Below are 20,254 nucleotides of genomic sequence, written 5' to 3' on the forward strand. Positions count from 1 at the left end.
AATGCTTTTAATGATTTTATTTAAAAATACATTTTAAACAAACACATACATGTATTTTTGACACATTAATTTATTTCAGATGAAATATATATATATATATATATATATATATTAAATAGGGATGCTCATATTGACCGTTTAACCGTTAACCGTCAGTAAGAATTTTAACCGATTATTACTATCAGTTAAACGGTTAAAAAAAAAAAATATATATATATACATATATATATATTATTTTTTACGTTTGCTGCATGGTGAAAGAAAAAATGTTTACTCGCAGGCGTGTGGACACGTGCAGTGCGGCTGTTCAGACATATTACCTGCTTTACCTTCTCTTAGTTTGTGTAACTCATGTAAGTAGCCTATGCAACACGATGGCAATGGCGATATTGGGTTATCAAAGAGTGAATCCATGAATAAATGTATTCAAATTCTGAATTAATTATAGTCTAAAAAGAGCGCGCTCCCCTTACAATCACTGGAAAGCTCTCACTCATACATTACTGTAGTTAATCGCAATCTCACAAAGTTAATAAAAAGTAATAAAATAACCTTTACTCTGTAAATGGATCTCTTATTTACATCATGTCTACACTTTCTTTGTTTTAATGAGAGAGTTCGTGGAGGTATAGAATTCAGCAGAATTGAAACCGGCACTTTGAGTGGTGAGAGGATCGTAACATAGCCGCCTCTGATTGGCCATTGCGATAATGTGATCAACAGAAATGTCTGTGATTGGCTATTGAACACTGTGAAAACACGTGTCTCCACAGTGGATGAAAAGACCCGAACCGCAAATTGAAAGGATTTTTGTGAAGTGTTTTTATCACGGATCTAAGCGTTAACAGACAGCGTTCCAGTCTATCCGTACAGCATGTCCACATGTTAAAAACTGAGGTATAAGCTGGTCCGCTATATGTTTTTATGTCCGACGAGAAAAACAAGACCGGTACCTTTCTTCGAAGCGCATAGAAGGATTCAGTGTGTTTTAGTTCTGTCATCTTAATTAGGTAGTTATTTAACTTATACATATTTAGTGTAGGCCTATTTATATTATTCTTTTTTTTTTTTTCATTCTGATTTTCTCTGTTCTCAGAAGCGCTGCTGATGCGTGATAATTTGAGTATATGAATGCAGTTTTTGTTGTTGCTCTGTATGCTGCTGTTTGCACGTTAAAATAAAACATTTGCTTGTATTTTTATGTATCATCACAGATACTCATGCATTCTATTTTTATTTTAAACGAATTCATTATTCTAATTTTATCAGTTAACGGTTAATGATCGGATAACGAGCAGCGGTTGTCGGTCAGGAAAATTAACCGAAATGAGCATCCCTAATATTAAATATGCAATGATTTTATTTAAAAATCAATTATACACACACATACATATATACATTTATTTTTAAATAAAAACATGTATTTTTTATATATATATTAAAAACATAAAATATAATATATTATATTTACATTATATTATAGTATTGCATATATTAATACAATTATATGTTAATGTTAAATATTATATTATATTAAAAGACATCTTGTTTTCCTCTTTTTCTTTGCAATGCACCGTCCCCATTAAAATTAATGTATTTTCTGTGTTCTCTGATGCAGTGCAAACTCTACTGTGTAGGTGACCTTACTGAATTGACTAGTTGATGATCTTACGGACAGACGCCTGTACTTGAGTTTTCTCCAGCTGCTAGCCGTGAGACTTCTGGTGACTGTTCAATTGAAAACTTAGAGGGAGATAAATATAGCAGACGAAATTGTGCCCTGCTTTGTGTGAAACTCTAGAAACGGAGGGTCTTCGGAGAAATCATCACTTGCCATACAGGGGATGATATTAATGCGAGCCCGCAAACACTGGGTGCGATAACAGCCAGGAGACTGATCAGCGATGCATCAGCCATTTATCGACCACAACTGCGTGGAAAACAATCTCGTGCTCCCTGACTGTTAGAACTTTATAGCGTTGCCCTTCAGAAAGGACTGATGACAGCTCTGAGCTAAAAGTGAAACATAAACAGCTGCTGCCCCAGAGTGTGGGGGAAATGTAGACGCATGCATGTGGCGCTCTGCCATAGCCGGGGTAGGATGACACAAGTTTTTGGTGAGAGCGAGGACAGCGAATGCCCTCACTGTTAGGGAGAGAAGTCGGGCCCGTGCACCCAGGTGGCTAATACATCCTTGCCGGATTTGGAACAGAAGTGCGAAGCGATGCGCAGAAGGTGGCAGTAATGCAAAATATGGCATACACCTGCCTTTTATATCTCTTTGTTGTGTCGCAGTCCGCCGTTCTGCTGGTCGGATGCACTTCGGGGGTATTTATAAACCATCATAGACACCTAATACAGCTCATCACACCTTTTAGCTCAGCTGACTTTAGCAATAAACACAACTGGCCCGAGCAAGAGCGAAAGGGTTAACCTTTTCCTTCCCGTTAGAAAAGGAGGGTGGAAAAAACAGAGTGAGAGGTCATGGTGAATGCTTGTAGGGTAGGGGAATTCCTCACTGTCCTTCCTAAACCTGCCGATGTTATCAGAGTGGATAAAACGGCTTCAATGGTAGCAGAAAACCTGATAACTGGTACTAAATCAAAAAGCTAGATTAAAAATCAAAGTGTTTGAAAAAGGAGACTGAGGATATCTTTGCCATTGTGGTGGAAGGATTTTAGTTTTATTTATATATTTATAATTTTATAAATTATAAATATATTATGTATATATTTTTAATATTTTGAATTAACTTTTCATTTTGTTTCTTTTGTTCCTATATTTTTTCAGTTTAATTTTTTTTTAATTTCAGTTAGTAATTCTACAACAACTTATATTTTTTTAAGTAGTTGGCAAAGAAACATCTCAAAAAGTGTTTTTTATTTATTAATCAAAGATTTATTTTAACTGAAACAGAAGAGCATGATGCTAGCAATGCCAGTGTCCAACCTAATATCATGGCAATTCGTACATATTTTACAAGGTGGCTAAATGTGAGGAATGAGGTCATATGAATTTTTACAATTTGTGAAAAATCGTACATATTTTACGAGGTGGCATATTCGTAGGAATTTGTACGAATGACCACCCCTAACTCCGTTCCTAAACATACCACTCACAAAAATCATATAAAATCATGTATAAGTGTGGTTGTACAAATTCGTATGATTTGTGAAAAATCATACGTATTTTACAAGGTGGCAAATTCGTAGGAATTTGTACGAATGACTCCGCACCTAAACCGACCCCTCACAGAAATCATACAAAATTGTACAAGCAAGGTTGTACGAATTTGTACAATTTGTGAACAATTTAACATTTTTTTTACAAGGTGGAAAATTCATACGATTGACCACCCCTAACTTCTAAACCTACCCCTCACAGAAATCATACAAAACTGTATGAGTGAGGTTGTACGAATTGTATGGATTAGCCACCTTGTGAAATATGTATAAATTGGTTGTGAAATAGCTTTGCCAATGGCATGAGTTCAATTCCTAGGAAAAGCAAGAACTGATCAAATGTGTACCTTGAATGCAGCGCCACTTTGGATAACAGCATCTGCCACATGCATAAATGTAAAATACTTGTATGCCCATTACCTAATTAAAAAACAGCTAGAACAAATACCAAGATGGACACTGATTGAAGTGAAAGGCACTAACGCATCTGGTGTAAGTATTGACAGATTATTGAAAAACTCAAAAACTCTACCTCAGAAATGCAAGAACGCATGTATGTACAATAGTAGTGCACACTGTATTAGCACTGAAGTTTGCTTACTCGATTGTCTGGTCCGGTCTGCACATATGTGTTTCCATGAGCCTGCACGTGTGTGTCTCATCTTGTGTGTATGCGACAGACTCATGAAAACCATCTTAAGCCAGGGAATCTGCTGAAAGCTCAGTGTCTGACTCTCCCATGTCCCAGCTCTCATTCCTGAAGTCCCAGGACAGGAAGCAGAGCGAGCTGCAGGCCTCACAGAGTGTCTGGGTTTGGGCAGATGGGAGCTGGAGTTTGGCTGAAGGCCAGAGAGCTCCAGTGAGCAGAGAGAAACGAAACAGCATATGAGCTCAGGGATGGATATTCCACACGGCAAGGTGACCGTCAGTTTTTGTCATGTTAGTAATAATATTATTTGTTTGTAATATTTACAAATATTTTTTTTAAATAAAAAAATAAAAAATCTCATAGTCAAATCCAGAGACTAGTATATCAAAGAAAATTGGGTCTTTTTTTTAAAGAATATTTCTTAAGCAGAAAATCTGCATATTAATGATTTCTAAAGGATCATGTGACACTCATGTGGTGAGCATGACAGACCTCTTTCAAAATCATTAAAGTCCCCATGAAATCAAAATTGAAGTTTTTTGGCTTTTAGTATGAATATGTTAGCCTTAAAGGGGCTATATGTAACTTTTTCCCAAAAATAAACGTAACAATAGCCTTTTTATTTGACCATTTATGACTCAAACATCTCCTGATGAGCATACTGACACCTTGTCAGCTCACAGTGGGTGCACCTATAAGCCTGTATCCTATTTTTCCTATTTTCTGTCGGGTCGGATTTTTCGCGCGCTGTCTGCGGATGTGACGTCAAACGCGTTCATGTTAAACGTTTCAGATGACTCTGCCACCACCGCAAGTCAGCAATTAGCCTACAATATATGTATTTGACTGTTCTTACCTCTGTAAACATAATGTTGACATCTTTGCAGCGGATGACTTGTGAAGTGTGCACGTACGAGCACTGCGAGAGCGAGCAGAAAATAAGAGCAGTTCCGTTTTTTGGCCACAGGTGTCAGTCGTGAGTTTAAATTTCAGAAAGTTGCATATAGACCCTTTAAGATTATCTATAAGCTGGTGTGCTCTAGAACAATGACAAAATTCGCATTTACAAGATACAAGCATTCAAAACTTACAGTCTCTAACTTCCGCCAATATGAATCAAAGATTTTGATGGCATTACCCTGCACTTCAGCTTTTCATTAAACTTCCTGTCCAATCAAATGCTCTCTAGATTCTACTCTACTCAATAAATAGACGCTGATGCTGTGGCTTAAATTGGTCACTTGGTCACTTTACAGAATGTGTATTTTTTTGTATGGTGAATAGTATGTTCACATAATGTGTTATATAGGGGATAGGGAACAATTCAGACAGTCTAAATATGCTTTACACTAGGGCAAATGAAGTCTGGTTTCCTGCTGTGTCAAGCGAACCACCGCAGCGACAAGTGTCCAGAGACAAAATAGCACGGAGCAGATCATATGCGTGAGTCAGTGCAGACCTACACAGTGAATTCTACACAGAATGCTATATTTTATAGCGATATGTATGCGATTGTGGATTTCATAGGCTGACATATGAAGCATTACCAAGCTCAATGGCTCTGGCTCAAGCTGTAATATCAACAAAACACTATTGGCTATTTAAAAAAGGAGGCCGGGACTGTTTGATATGTCCTGCCCTGTCTTCCTGTTTCAGTTGAATTTATGTCAACACATAGAATAATGCTGCGTTTCAAAGCAATTCAGGTTTATTCTTGTAGTTCGGTTAATTTGGTTAATTTGGTCCGGAGCAAAAAGGAAAATGATACATTTGGTCCTGGTCCGCTTAGCTTTCACATTGGCATTTTTGACAGCGAACCTAAAGGCATAGTGATACATTCACAATCTGATTGGTCGGGTTGAATGATGTATATTTCATGACCGAACTCACCAAACACTCCAAACAAAATGAAAAAGGTGCGTTCGGGTGTATGACATTTACCCATTAAGTACCCATTCACTGATTGGTCTGCTGATTGTCGCTTTAAGTCGAATACATACAATTCGGTCTGCTGGACTAAGCACGCTCATTATTGCATGCATATGATTTTATTTTCACCACCTGCAAACTTACAAAAAGCTTATACAAGGCACTTTACCTCCTAGTTGCTTTACATTTAATCTCTGCTTGTTTTGTTTTGGATACACTACTTGTTCCCTTCATGAAATCATGTCGCATAGTGTCGCATCTTGTCATTACTTCCTGTTTTTGGTTTGTTTAGAAGTATTTGGTCCGTGTTGCTTTCATATTTTATTCAAAGCGCACCAGAGTTTGTTTGGAAGCAGACAGAAACCCATCTTTTTAGCGTCTCGGTCCGCTTGTTTGGTGCGCACCAGGGTTCGCATGGCAGCGTTCACACTTACTCAAACGAACCTCACAAACAGAGCAATCGCACCAGGGTTTGTTTTAATTGAACCAAACATGACAAGTGAGAACACACCCTCAGTGGACCTTTAAAAAAATCTTACTGACCCCAAAGATGTCAAAATAGTTTTTAATTCAGTATTTCTAAAAACAGTCATGAACAACCAGTTTACATATATATATTTTTCAAAATACGACTGTTATGACCAATCTAGTGCTGGCTTTATGTGAGATTCTTCCATTCAGAGGTTGGCGGTTTTACAGGTTTTAAACTTCCCATAAACTCTTCTCCGAAAGTCTGAGGAAAATAAAAATTTCATGGTAAGGTGGTGTGCCATTTAAAAGATTTAGAAGGATTTGTTTCGGATAAGAGCCTGGATCTACCTGTCTCATTGCTACGCCTGGAGATATTTTTAGCTGTTAAGTCTTTCTCCTGTTTGGATTTCCGTAGCTCACTAATGTAGAAAAGACTGCGGCAAATATTCCAAGATTCAGATCAAGCAAAATGTGTTATGTGTCGAGTGGGGAAGTGTTGTTTCGACACGGAGGGCACAGCGTATACTTCATTAAGCGCTAATATTGTTTTGTGAGTTTGTGCGTCGGTCTGAAAGGTAACAAAATAAACGTTTGCTTCATGCAGCATGCGCGTTTGTTTTGTTCCCAGTGTGTGTATATATAAGCTTAATGCGTGTGCGTATTGCTTCATATTCCGCTTGTTGTGTCTAGTGCGGCCTCCTGTGTCAGCTGCACACTGGTTTAATGTGAAGTTTAAGCCTCTCGTGACGCCAACTAGAGTCTAGTTACACTAGTGGGAATACCTGCTATTGTCCGCTAAATCCTTTCTAATTCCCAGGAATTCTGCTTTCAATCCACTCAAGCTCCTTGGTCCTGCCACACTTCCATAAGTTACTAAAAGTGATCTTAAAGAGGCTCTCCGGCCCACCATGATACCTTTTAAAGCTATTGATAGTTTATATGCATCACATGCCTAGAGTTTTTGGGACTGTGGTTAGTTGTGCTTGCCATACATATTTAAAGGTTACTTTTTTAATTCAATTTTAACGATTTTGTGATGCCAAGTCACAAGCTTCTGATACAGACAAAGAGGCTGTCATTCTTCCAGACGTTTTTGACGACTGCTATCAGGCGTTTCTCACTGCAAAGGGCTTTTTCATATATTGCGCAGAAATACAATTACGCCCTAATGTTACACACTTTATTAGAGGAGAGACACACGGAATATGAATTGTTCCATGGTTGTCATAGTAACAGGAAGTTCTAAACCCCCGGCAGCAAATGTTGTTCTCGCAGTCTTTGAACAGCTGGGGGACTATTACTGGCAAGGCATTGTGGGTAATTACCACCTAAACCTTGCATTTCTCAGGTCAAAATCAAGAGGATTTAGAGTTTGAGATGCATCATAGTGTTGATCTAATGACTGTAGTAGACTGTGTAGTCATATTTTAATAGGATAGTCAAGACTGAACAGACAAGAGGATCTAAAGAGGACTATGCAACACTGGAGAAAGTTAACTATTAGTATTGACATTTATTACAAATTGTTTTCTTCATCCAAAAAGCAATCAGGCACTGGGTTTATTTTGTTATATACAGCTAAAGGGCTGTTCACACCGAGTCAAATTTTTGGTGTGAAAATAAGGGGCGATATACAGTTTAATTTGAATGAAGTTCTGTTAATGTGTCTGTTTAAACCGACATGAACATTCACTCCAAGCTTTATAATGGTAGTGAATGGGGGTTGAGATTTTGAAATCCAATAAATCCATCCATCATAAAAGGTACTCTACATGGGGCCTTCTGAAGTGAATTAATGCATTTGTGTAAGAAAAATGTCCATATTTAAAACTTTATAAATAGTAATCTCTAACTTCCCCTAATGATGTACATGTGTTCATGAGAGAGTAGCATTATTTGTAAGGAAAAAATCAGAGGACTTTGATATAAGCCAAGAGGAGAATGGTTTTCCTTTGCTGTAAACAAAACTTGTTTCTCGCGGGACTAGCATATTCTCATCTGAGCTTATGTTACGCCTACGTCCTTTGTCCTATGTCTTCCGCTGGGACGCCACTCTCTCTTAAATGCACATAAAACAGTTAGCAGAAGCTAGAGATTACAGTTTATAAAGTTTAAATATGGATATTTTTCATACATAAACACATCGATTCTCTTCAGAAGGCCTTTATTAACCCCCTCGAGCCATGTGGACTACTTTCACAATGAATGGAGAACTTGGACTTGCACTTTATTGGACGTCAAAATCTCAACAGCCAATCACTGTCATTACAAAGCTCAGAAGAGCCAGAATTTTTTTTAATGTAACTCCGATTGTACTTTTCCCAGAAGTTGACGGTAGTTGCTGAAAGTCCGAGCCAGTCTGCAGATTTGAGTTGACAGATTTTACAGAAAGTCGTGTAGTGTATGATGGTCACAGACTCTGATTTTTTAGCTTCAGGCTATGATTCCATCCAGTCAGAGATCAAACTTGTTTGATATTTCAAGCCAATTTGAAAACACATATTGTTTTAATTTGTTATTTGTCTCCAAGCAACAAGGCACACATTTCTGTTTAGTTTGTGATGAGCAGTTTTTCCTCTAAAACTATTACAAAGTTGGTAAGTGTATGATGCCAAGTATTGTTAAATCTGTTCAGATTTTAAAAGTTGTGTAGTGTATTTCAGCCTTTACAGTCACAAATAGCGCCCGTGTGTTTTGTGGGGGAAAAATACAACCAGTGTTGTGATTGTTAAATAGAAGTGAAATAATTAAAAATAATTTTGAACAAAGCTAAATAAAATATAAAAATTGGATGAAAAATTAAAGAAATCTTGGCTTTTCAACTAACTGAAGTAAAAGAAGTTTAAAGACCTGTTCACATCAAGAATGTTAACTATAAATAGAACCTTATATCACTATATGAATGATTTTATTTCACAGTAATGACTTGAAGGTCTTTATGATATCAAAATTTTGGATATATTAACAGATTAACAAATTAATTACTAGCAATAGGACAAAAAACTACTGTAGAACAAATAAATAAGAAATGTTACAGACATTGTATAAAGTAATCAAATGTATAAAAACACTGTGTGTATATATATATATATATATATATATATATATATATATATATATATATATATATTAGGGCTGGGCGATAAAACGATAACGATATATATCGCGATAGACAAGAGATCGATATCAATATAAAATGTGTTCGATAAAACGTTCGATATTTTGTATTCTTCGTCGGCCCGCCCAGCCCCCCTTTAACGTTCAGTTCATAGCGCCAGACCACAATAGAAGTTAAGGTTATCTTTCCTACAGAATGGGTCCATGTTGTTGTATTAAACAAACTAAATAGCCTTATGTTATTTATCTTATTTACACGACGGCATGTGATTTCTGTCTCTACATGATCGCGCGTTTACAATGTCTCCTCACAGACGGGATCGCGGACTCCATTCATAAAAACGGACTTTACTATAGGGCGGAATGCCGCGGAATTCGTCGATTTTTGGACCAATAAATCAAAAGTTGGTCTGTTAATTAATTCAGATCGCGATATGGACTAGTGTCTGTGAAAACTGAAATGCAAAAAGACCGTTTCAATATGAATCCTGCATGTTCCCGTTTGCCTCTATATCTCTATGCTCTATATCAGTGTTTCTCAACGGGGGCGGTACCGCCCCCCAGGGGGCGTTGGAAGAGCCTCGGGGGGCGCTGAAAGCAATAATTTTGAAAGGGGGGCGCTGAGGTGGTTTTGGGGGGCGTTTGGTTAAGACGAGTTTAAACCGAATAAGTTTGAGCTAAAACTTGCAGAAGAAAATGGTCTGCCACATCCTAATGCCATTTCTACACTGGATGCATCAAAGCGCACTTTTCTGTATCTATTTGTCAACTTGTCTGCAGCATAAGCGCACGGAATGCGTTTACTGTAGCGCTCGCGCTCAGTTACTGAATGACTCATTATAACGGGATCTACGTGCTTTAATGCAACTTGTTGCGCCGTTCGCGGCCAGTGTAGCAGTGTTACGGTCATTGCACACTGTGTCCGAAATTTTCGTATACGTTATTTCGTATTCGTAATCCTAAAAATTCGTCACGCACAGAAACCTTGCACACTGAGTCCGACGAAATAGAACGATGTTGTCCACTCTCTTCTTAAAAACAGAAACAGATACAGAGGAGGGAATACTTTTAAGGCGCACCTCCTTATTAATAAACTGCGGGATTATCCCGGGTGATTCAGAGTTTATTTCAGGATGTCAGTAATCGTTGATGCTTTGCTAGCATTACTGGAGCCACATATTATAAAGAAGACCACTAATTTTTGCGAACTCAGCGTACAAGGACCTTTACAGTGCTTGTGCTGCGGGACAAAGTGAATGAACTTGACAGGCGCAATTCTGGATTTTGGCGTTCGCTTGTACGGTGGCTCTGAACTGTCAAAACACCTCTCAAAATGCTTGCTACAGATGCGAAAAACGCAAAAAATCAAACCCGATCCGCAATTTTTTTATGACGGACGAAAAATTTGGAGGCAGTGTGCAAGTGTGATTAACATAACGTGAGGTATTTATTTTTTAACGTGCGAAAAATTCGGACTCAATGTGTGCAATGACCTTAAGTGTTAGCTGGCTGCTAGTTTACAATAGTCACGGTCAAGCATGACATGCTTTTTCTTGTTTAGAAAAAAATAATAATATGAAAGCTTTTTGTTTGCCAAATGATTTAAATGCCAAATTTTTAAAGAATGTATTCAAAGCTCACAAATAATAGCCCAGCCTAATTTTTTATGCTTTTTTGCTCCTTGGGAAACTAATGATAATGATATTTCAAGCCCAGTCAAATCAAATATGTCATGAATGTCATGTGGCATTCAATTACATATATTTGAAATAAAAGTATGTACGGGCTAATGTGGGCTGTTATATTTGGGTTTAGATAGGTTACATGCTTTTAAAATAGCCTATATATTATAAATAAAATATACATTACTATTAAAAAAGGCAAATAAGATTTTTTAATGGATGAATAAACATAGGTTGCATTTGTTTTTGTTTTTTTAAATATATACCATTAAAAAAGCTTTTTTAATTGAATATATTTTAAATGTGTTTTCCTCTTATGCTAAGCTTCATTACTCTAGCTTTCAGTGTCACATGATCTTTCAGAAATCATGCTGAATGCCATAAAATCAAGAATATGTAATTTGATCTCTTTAACATTTATTTAATTGACTGAAGTACAAAGAAACAAATTCCAATGTTTACACTGGCCAACATATTTTTGTTAATATAAACAAATTTTGAGCCACGATCTAGCATTGCTTGCAAAGACTGAGAAGCTCCTTTTATACCCAAAGATGATCCCCTCACCTATTACCAATTCACCTGGCTCCTGTCAACTGTTTCAAAACAGATTAGCTTATTCTATAACCTTTTCACTTTTATTTTTCGTCTGCCCCAATTGTTTTGGAGTGTGTTGCACTTTTGTGACTTTTCTTTTCTTTGTAATGTTGTCAATTAAATAAAAGTTAAATAGAATTAACAAATCATAGATTTTATCATTTTACAAAACGTCCCAACTTTTAGTGTTGTACTTAGTTTTCTTTAAGGTATTTGTAAGCAAACTTTTAAATATTCTAAAAATTGTGAAATATAGTAAAGTAGAGTTTACATTTCTTCCATTTGCATGTGTAGTGGTATTACCCACAAAATTAACCATGTCTACTATCTCAGAAAAAAGGGAATTCAATATATTCTCAAAAAGCAGGGTATTTTCCAAGGATTTTTTTTTTTTTTTTTTTTTACTGAAAGCTAATTGAAAATATCCAAACATACCACAGCAATAAAAAGGATGTTCAAGAGTTCCAGAAACGGAAGAACAAACTAAAATCACTTATGTAAAAATGTCCTTTTGGATATGTTCTAAACAGGAATTTTTATTTAGTATTTTTAAATTTGGGGCAAAGCATCACAAAAACACTGAAGCTCTAGCAATGAAAATCACCAATTTGCTTAAAAACTGCAAATGAATGTTATTAATGTTTTTTTTATATATATAATTTACTGTAAAAAAATGATCAATTCAATGCGTCCTTAAATTAATTTCGTAAAAATTGTAATGACCCCATACATTTGAATTGCTATAAATATAATAACAGTCCTATTATAAACACAAAATACTAATAACAATCAATTTTCATTTTCATTGAGGACAATTAGACTGATTTATTTGATGGGGGGCGGTGAGGGACCTGAATAATGGGTAGGGGGGCGCTGGACCAAAAAAGGTTGAGAACCACTGCTCTATATGAATGGAGGAGACGCGTTTTATTTTCACTACACGCATACTGCACACGTGACGCTCCCGCTAATTTTTGGCCTTTGCATCTCACATGAACAGACAAAAATCTCCAAAGCTGCTGTGAGTGTCACTTTTTATAAATTTTACCGTTTCATTAGTGAAACTAGCATCATTCATACTGTATTACACACTGAAACTTCAAGGCAACCTGTCAAAATAAAAGTACGGTTTAAAATGTGACAGAACCATATTAGTCTTGTATTACTTTGTACAGTATAATGTAGGTGTTTATATGTTCACATTTAAATAATTTACATAAAACAATATATATGATAAAAAATAAAATAAAGAGTCACCACTTAATTGTTGAAAAAATACTATTATTATTAAACCTTTTTTTAACTGAATATAATTTTTCTTCTATGTATTAATTTTAACAGTAAAGCTCTGTTTATTTTTATTTTTAAAAATAAATCTGTGATTTTGCTTTCATTTGATTATCAGAAAAATTAAAACAAGAATTTCTGAAAAAAAAAAAAAAAAGATTGTTAGGCCCTATTGTTCAAAATGTTGAAAGTTTTGGACTTATTTTTTCACTTAAATAAATATTTTTGTTATTACACAAAGTATAGGCTAAAGTACCGGGAAAGAAGTAATGTTGGCTACTGGCAACCAGCAATCTGTGCAGAAATAAATATTATCAGCCAAGTACTTTGCAACAACCTCTGACCTGTGGTCAAGCCGTACTTCTGGGCCACACATTACCTAAACCATTCACTTTATCGACAATGAATGGGGTTTGAATTGAGGATTAAGAGATAATTAAGTGTATATTGTGACTTTAGACTTATGTTTACATTTTAATTATTTGAGTTTTCCATGGTTGTTGACATTTCTGTCTTAATAACTGAGGGGATTATGATCAGAGGCAGGTTAAGTTTAAAATAAAAATGCTTGAGTGTAATATATTTTTCTCCTGGTCCTTATTTTAAATGGGTCATAAAAATATCAATAATTATCGATATCGACCGATATGAAACACTGATATCGTGATATAGTTTTCAGCCATATCGCCCAGCCCTAATATATATATATATATATTTCTTATTATTAAAGTTAAAAAAGTGATTTAGTCAAGAGCAGTGAGAGATTTTCACTCTTTTTTTTTTGTTTGATAAACATGAATGACAGACAGCAGGAATATTAGGCTGCTGTCACTTTAAGAGCTGCCCGGATCCAATATACTGTTACACGTTTTATTTCTCAGCTGTTTGCTTTCACTTAAGACCTAAATTACTGAGTTTATGAGGATAATTGCAAAGACGGGCATTTTGACACATACAAGTGTGTATTTAACCGTTCAAGGCCTTTAAAGTGGCAAAAATAAAGTTCAGTACTCATGCGCTCTTTATGCGCATCGTCTTAACATACGTGCCGCTCTGATAGACAGTGGGTGCATATAGCGAAATTAATGCCTTAAAATTGCTTGTTTTTAAACTGCAATGCTCAAAAATGCGTTTAAACGTTACATTTTTATGAACACATAGCGCAACAACAGTGTAACTGCGATAAATTAGTCCAAAATCTCTACCAGGTGACAAATTTCAACTGAATACTGAAAATATACAAATAAAAGCTAAAATAGTATAGAAATAATACTAAAATAACACTGAGTCAGACCATCAGACATAAGAGAGCAGAGCCACAGTCATCTCAGTAGGAATCAGGTCAGTCACACAGTGTAAAGTCTCCTCAACTGTCTCCTTCGCTATATGTGGAATCATTATTCAGAGCGGCTGGAGGGAGTGCAGGAGGTCGGTGTGGAGACGAAGGGAGGCTGGGATTAGGTATTTCACAGAGGTGCTCTGTATATTAGAGAAAGAGGTCTACCCTAAAGTTCAACTTTCTCTGACTGTTTGAATGAGGAAGGGCAAACCCACAAGTCTTCTGTTCATCTGGCACTGTTTGGAGGGTGCTGCGGTGTGTAGGAGGGACCTATTAGTGTGTATTTCTGTAAATAAGCTGTTTGTGTGTATGTGGTGTCCTGGTTGTTTGTTAAGGGGCCCTGTGCTGTAGATGTGGTGGTCTGCTGCAAGAGGAACGCTAATGCTTCCTCTGAGGCCGGTGAGGAACAGCATGATTAGCCCTCCAGCCCCCCGGGGGGAGCCGCTGCGCTCTCCTTGCTCTAATTCACTTTGACGTCAACAGGAAGGCAGATCAGGTCTCATGAGGGGGAGAGGGAGGTGGGCTGTGGACTGTATGGATGTGTGTGGAGGGCTCTGGGGCTTTAGGAGGCTGCGGGAGGGATTACAGAACCCTAAAATGTTTTCTTTGTAGTTTGGAAGAAACCTGAGAAAGGTTTCACAGGAACCTATACTGACAGACTGAAGCGTGGGGGGCTGGCCGCAATTCCTGCCATTCCCGCCCCTGTCTTTATCTTTGTTTGCCCACCTACCCAAGCTCACACACACACACACACACACACACATACAGCCTCTATTAAGCCACAACAGCAGGACAGACACATACATATACTTTCACGCAAAATATCAAATTACTTTTCAAATTGTGGTGTCAGCAGGCCCACGGGTATCACGCAGCGTCAATAAAAAAGATCCCCGTTCTCCAAAGCATGCCGTGTTGCTTAGACCTAAATCAACATTTCTGGCTATTTTACAAGTTGTGCTGTAATGCAGCTGGAGTAATGATCTCAGGTTTGCTATTAACGCACAGACCATTAGATGTAACTGTACTCAGAAGGTTTCTCTTTTTGTGTTGTAGACTGTCTGGAGGGCAGTGCACTGTCGGACCGACTCCAATATCAGATGCTCCGATGCTGAGAACAAGCAAACTGTAAGTTCCTAAACCAACACTTTCCATGTTCATTCAAAAACACATGTGCTCTATCCAAAAAGCCTGTGAGCTGCCTACCTAGGCAGTATTTTAAGGCATCATAGACAAGGCTGTTGTAGGTAGCCATCTATGATCAGGGTTGATCTGTCTGTCATTCTATGTATTGTTCTATCTATCATTATATCTATCATTATATCATTTCATCAGCTGTTCTATCATTCTTTCATTCATCATTTCTCATTCTATCATCCATCTATAATTTTGTCTTTTTAATCTGTCTCTATCTATCTATCTATCTATCTATCTATCTATCTATCTATCTATCTATCTATCTATCTATCTATCTATCTATCTATCTATCTATCTATCTATCTATCTATCTATCTATCTATCTATCTATATATCGTTCTATCTATCGTTCTATCGTTCTGTCTGTCTGTCTGTCTGTCTTGTCGTTCTATATATTGTTCTATCTATCATTATATCTATCATATACCATCATTTCATCAGCTGTTCTATCTCTCTATCATTCTTTCATTCATCATTTCTCATCCTATAATATATCTATATATTTTTTTCTTTTTAATGTCTCTATCTATCTATCTATCTATCTATCTATCTATCTATCTATCTATCTATCTATCTATCTATCTATCTATCTATCTATCTATCTATCTATCTATCTATCTATCTATCTATCATCTATCTATCTATCTATCTGTCTATCTATCTGTCTATCTGTCTGTCTGTCTGTCTGTCTGTCTGTCATTCTATATATATTGTTCTATCATTATATCTATCATTCTATCATTTCATCAGCTATCTAGCTATCATCTATCTAGGTAGCGAAATGATTTATAAAATAGTAGGGCTGGGCGATATTGCCAAAAAATAAAATCCCCGATTTTTTCACAAAAAAATCCGATTTACGATTTAAATAGATTTTTTTACCCCCTACTACTTTCAGCATGTAAAGAAACCTCAGCTTTTCCACAATTTATATGGGCACCATATATTTTGCATTATACATTGCAACTGCATCAGTGATCGCTTTCCACCAGGCGGGACATACCGGACACAGTAAATGTTTGTAAATATATATTTTCATGCTTTTCTCTTGCAGTTATATTGTTTATAAAAATATAAAATTTTGAATACAGAAATATTAAATGATTTAAATAACTGAAACGATCTGCCAGCAGATGGTGCCAAGACACTGATTTAATTACTGAATCATATCATTCATTTGATTCGTTCGAACTGCTGGTTTATTTAGAATAAAGCAAGTTACGGTCTTTATGAATGGGAAATTGAATCATTTCACTAGATTCGTTTAAAAACGCAGGTTCATTCATAAACGAAACATCGCTGTGTTTGAATGGAGATGAGCAGCGGCTCAAATGTGACTTGTTTCAAACTATTGACGACGAAATAGAGCAAAATCAGGCAATAGTGTTATAGTCAGACAATGTAAGTCACTTAATAATAACTTCTTGCTTATTAAACTGTTGTATTAAATCAATATCTCATTTATAAACTCCCTTAAAAATTATTAAAAGGTGTCACTCATCAATCAATCTCTTATTTACACTCTCTCTACACTTCGTTTATGAAAGGATTGGTGAGATATGTCCGTGATACATTACTCTACATGGCAAAAACACGTATAAACCTTTGAAGCTCCCCTCAGCGCAAACACAAATATGCTGATTGGGTCCGGCTAATATGCTAGCAAGCATCTTATCATATCCCTTTAGTGGCTCGCGTTATTTGTTTTCCGTGCCTTTCTGAAAACAAATATATATATATTAGTGTATTTCTAATATGGTAAATGCGCGGGGGGAGGGCTGAGCCCATTCGGAAGTGCTGGAGCCCAGAGAGGAGCGTCGGCGGATATTAAAGAGAAAACCGAGAAAAGCGATTTTTATTCAAATAAATCGATGTAAACTACACATCCGAGTTAATCGATGAAATCTATTTATCGCCCAGCCCTATAAAATAGTAGTTTAATATTTGCTTAACATTAGCTTAGCAATATGCTAACAACAAACTCCATAGAAATGAATTCTAAACCATGCAATTAACGTGTAAAATGCCACAGTATTTGGTGCGACGGCACTTATTTAGAGTTGCTGGCTCAGTTTGCATTCTCAGCTCACCATTTATGAGGTTCAGTTTCGTTAGCAGCTGCATATGTAGGCAGCAGACAGAAAGGCAACTCACTAGGTGTTGGAACAGAGCCATTGTTGGTCGCCAGATTCTTTTCTTCCATTTCAATGTGAGAAAGGTAAACGGAGGTTGTTTTCGCAAATGCAGCTTTTGTAGTCATGCATTAAGCACAGTCTTTCATAATTATACTTTTGTTACGGATTTTATTTTTTTAAGCATTGATAGCACACAAAATACTCTCACACTTTTGAAGATGGCTGATAAATATGCAGTGTCACCTATCTAGCTGCCTAGCAGATTCAAACCTGTGATTTCTCTGCAGTGATATTGCTCTTCTGGAGTCGTTGAGTTATTCCTTGCTGGTTTAGTCAGAATTGGGCCTTTACAGATGAATTTTCGAAATGAATTTTCCAAGCTTGCTGTTCATCTGCAGTCACCCCAGCTGTGTTGTTTAAGAGTTTGTTTCCTCACTTTAATAGCACTTTTTGTTATGTCCTTATAGAGTGCGAATTTGTTCGAAAACACAATTTGTGTCTTTAATGGTTCGTGGGCTCAGTGTGGAATTACGTTGTGGATGAGTGAGAGAGGACGAGTATAAGGGAAGCATTTGTGTGCACGGCAATATGCAGAAGGGTTAACTCTTTGCTTTTCAGAGGGGGTAAAAGCCAGGCAAGTCTCTTTAATTGAGTGTGAAAACAGCTGGGTATCTAGAGCCATTTTCCCCCACAGCAGCATGGAAGTGACTATTTCAATATCCTCCTGACTCTAATCGCTCATAACCCCAAATTCCCCCTTTCTTTCTCTCCCTCTCGCTCTCGGAGCCCTGCCGAGGATTGTTTTACGCTTAATTTTGTTAAACCTAATGAGATTTCCCTAATTAAATCTCCTCCTGACTGGAAAGCTCTCTCTCCTGTCGAGTGAAGTGATTGTTTGTAGATCTTTTTAGACAAATAAACATTTTCAGAGCGAAAGCACAGTGCAAGAGAAATGGAAGAAGCCTGCATGTTTTCATTTTCGCGGTAGCAGCCCTGTGCTACACTCACCGTGCTTTGCTTAATGTCTTTTCACCTCGTTTTTCACCTTCTCAGATCAATACCAGTTTCTCGGGTCTCATATTACAGCTAAGATGAAGTGAATTAACTTATTGTACATTATGTCAAATCTTAACCAGGAGCATGTTGGGGAGCAACCAAATAAATGTAGCGATGCTATTAACTTTGTAGTAGCATAACAGAAGCTGAGCTATGGTCAAAACTGATTTGCTTTTTTAGTAACAAGGCACTTTTGTAAAAAATTCACACTCAACTAAAACCTTTTAAGTATGTCGTTCTGTCTGATTTGTTTAGCATCCCAAATGCTGTGAAATAGTAGCGTTTTTAGACAGATCCACGACTGAAAGCCTCTTTTATAGAAGCAATATTGTCATTTATATAAGATTGTATGAATATGTATGTATGTGTGTGTGTGCCAGGATCTTGTTTTGTGTAGGAAAGTGCCGCTGGGTGTGTCTGGTCCATTGAACTCTCTGAATAAAAGGCCTTGAGAGTATTGTTGACTGCGGTCATTGAGCTGGTATTGTGGATGCCCCCTGGGAGACTATTGTGGGACTCGACCTTCTGTTTCCCGTGCCGACTCCGGAAAGCTAGTGCCAAGACGCCTTCACACACACACACACACACACACACACACACACACACACACACACACACACACGCACATCACAGACATGCACCATTCCAACCAGACCCTATTCTTTGCCCCCTCCTGTGGACCGTTGGGCAGTCTGCCCAGTTCTTGTGAAAGGTGCCCTCTGATTTTACCCCCTCTGATCAGGTTTCTGCCACCAGTTGCCCAGTTTGATGTGAGTAAGTAGGGTGAGGAGTCAAGGGAGATGTCCTGGCTTCTGGCACCGGTGGGCCACACACAACACCTAGATCACTGTGTGACTATTCATTATTCAGAGACTGGCTTGACAAAATGTCCTTTGCGTGGAATGTAACCGTTGTTTTCTTTGATGTTGAGCGAATTGTGTTATTTCCAGTAAGCTCTATTTAAAACATGAAATCAAAACAAGCCATGCACAATGCATCAGAGCATGGTAATCAAAAGGGAAAATATGTATTGTAGTCTTAATTATATTTTCTTTAAAATGTAATCATTTTCTCCATGTCTGCAATCAGCTTTCTGCTAAAATAATCAAGGCTAATACTAACTAATAATATTATAGCTTAATGTTTTTGTAATTGAAGTCCCGCCTACATTATTTATGCCACAGAACTATTTCATTTTTCCTTTAAATGTGTTTTTGGCATCATTTAGGTACACTGAACTAAAATCAACCTGTCTGTTGATTTTAAATCATACATCTAATTTAAGCAGATTCAAAAACTAAAAACTGATATCGTGGAAAATATCGTGGAATTTTGTAATTTCTGTTCCCGGTAAAGCCATTATGGTGCCTAACAAACAAAAATTTACAGATAATGTACTCACCCCCTTGTCATCCAAGATTGTCATGTCTTTCTTTCTTCAGTTGTATAGAAGTTATGTTTTTTGAGAAAAACATTTCAGGATTTCTCTTCATATAATGGACTTCTATAGTGCTTGCACTTGCGTGCATTTTGGAAGTTCAAATTCGGGGGCACCATAGAAGTCCATTATATGGAAAGAAATCTTAAAATGTTTTTCTTCAAAAAACATAATT

The 20,254-nt window shown here is 36.9% G+C and overlaps 1 protein-coding gene across 1 annotated transcript in view; it reads left to right on the forward strand.

Annotated features, from left to right (window-relative positions):
• LOC141299460 (homeobox protein PKNOX2-like) overlaps nucleotides 1-20,254 on the forward strand; it is a 105,068-nt gene that overhangs the window by 13,534 nt on the left and 71,280 nt on the right. The window contains 1 exon segment of the mRNA XM_073829819.1: nucleotides 15,310-15,381. The gene's annotated coding sequence lies outside the window, so the exon portion shown is untranslated.

The sequence above is a fragment of the Garra rufa genome, chromosome 23, assembly GCF_049309525.1.
Source record: "Garra rufa chromosome 23, GarRuf1.0, whole genome shotgun sequence".
Taxonomy (NCBI): Eukaryota; Metazoa; Chordata; class Actinopteri; order Cypriniformes; family Cyprinidae; genus Garra; species Garra rufa.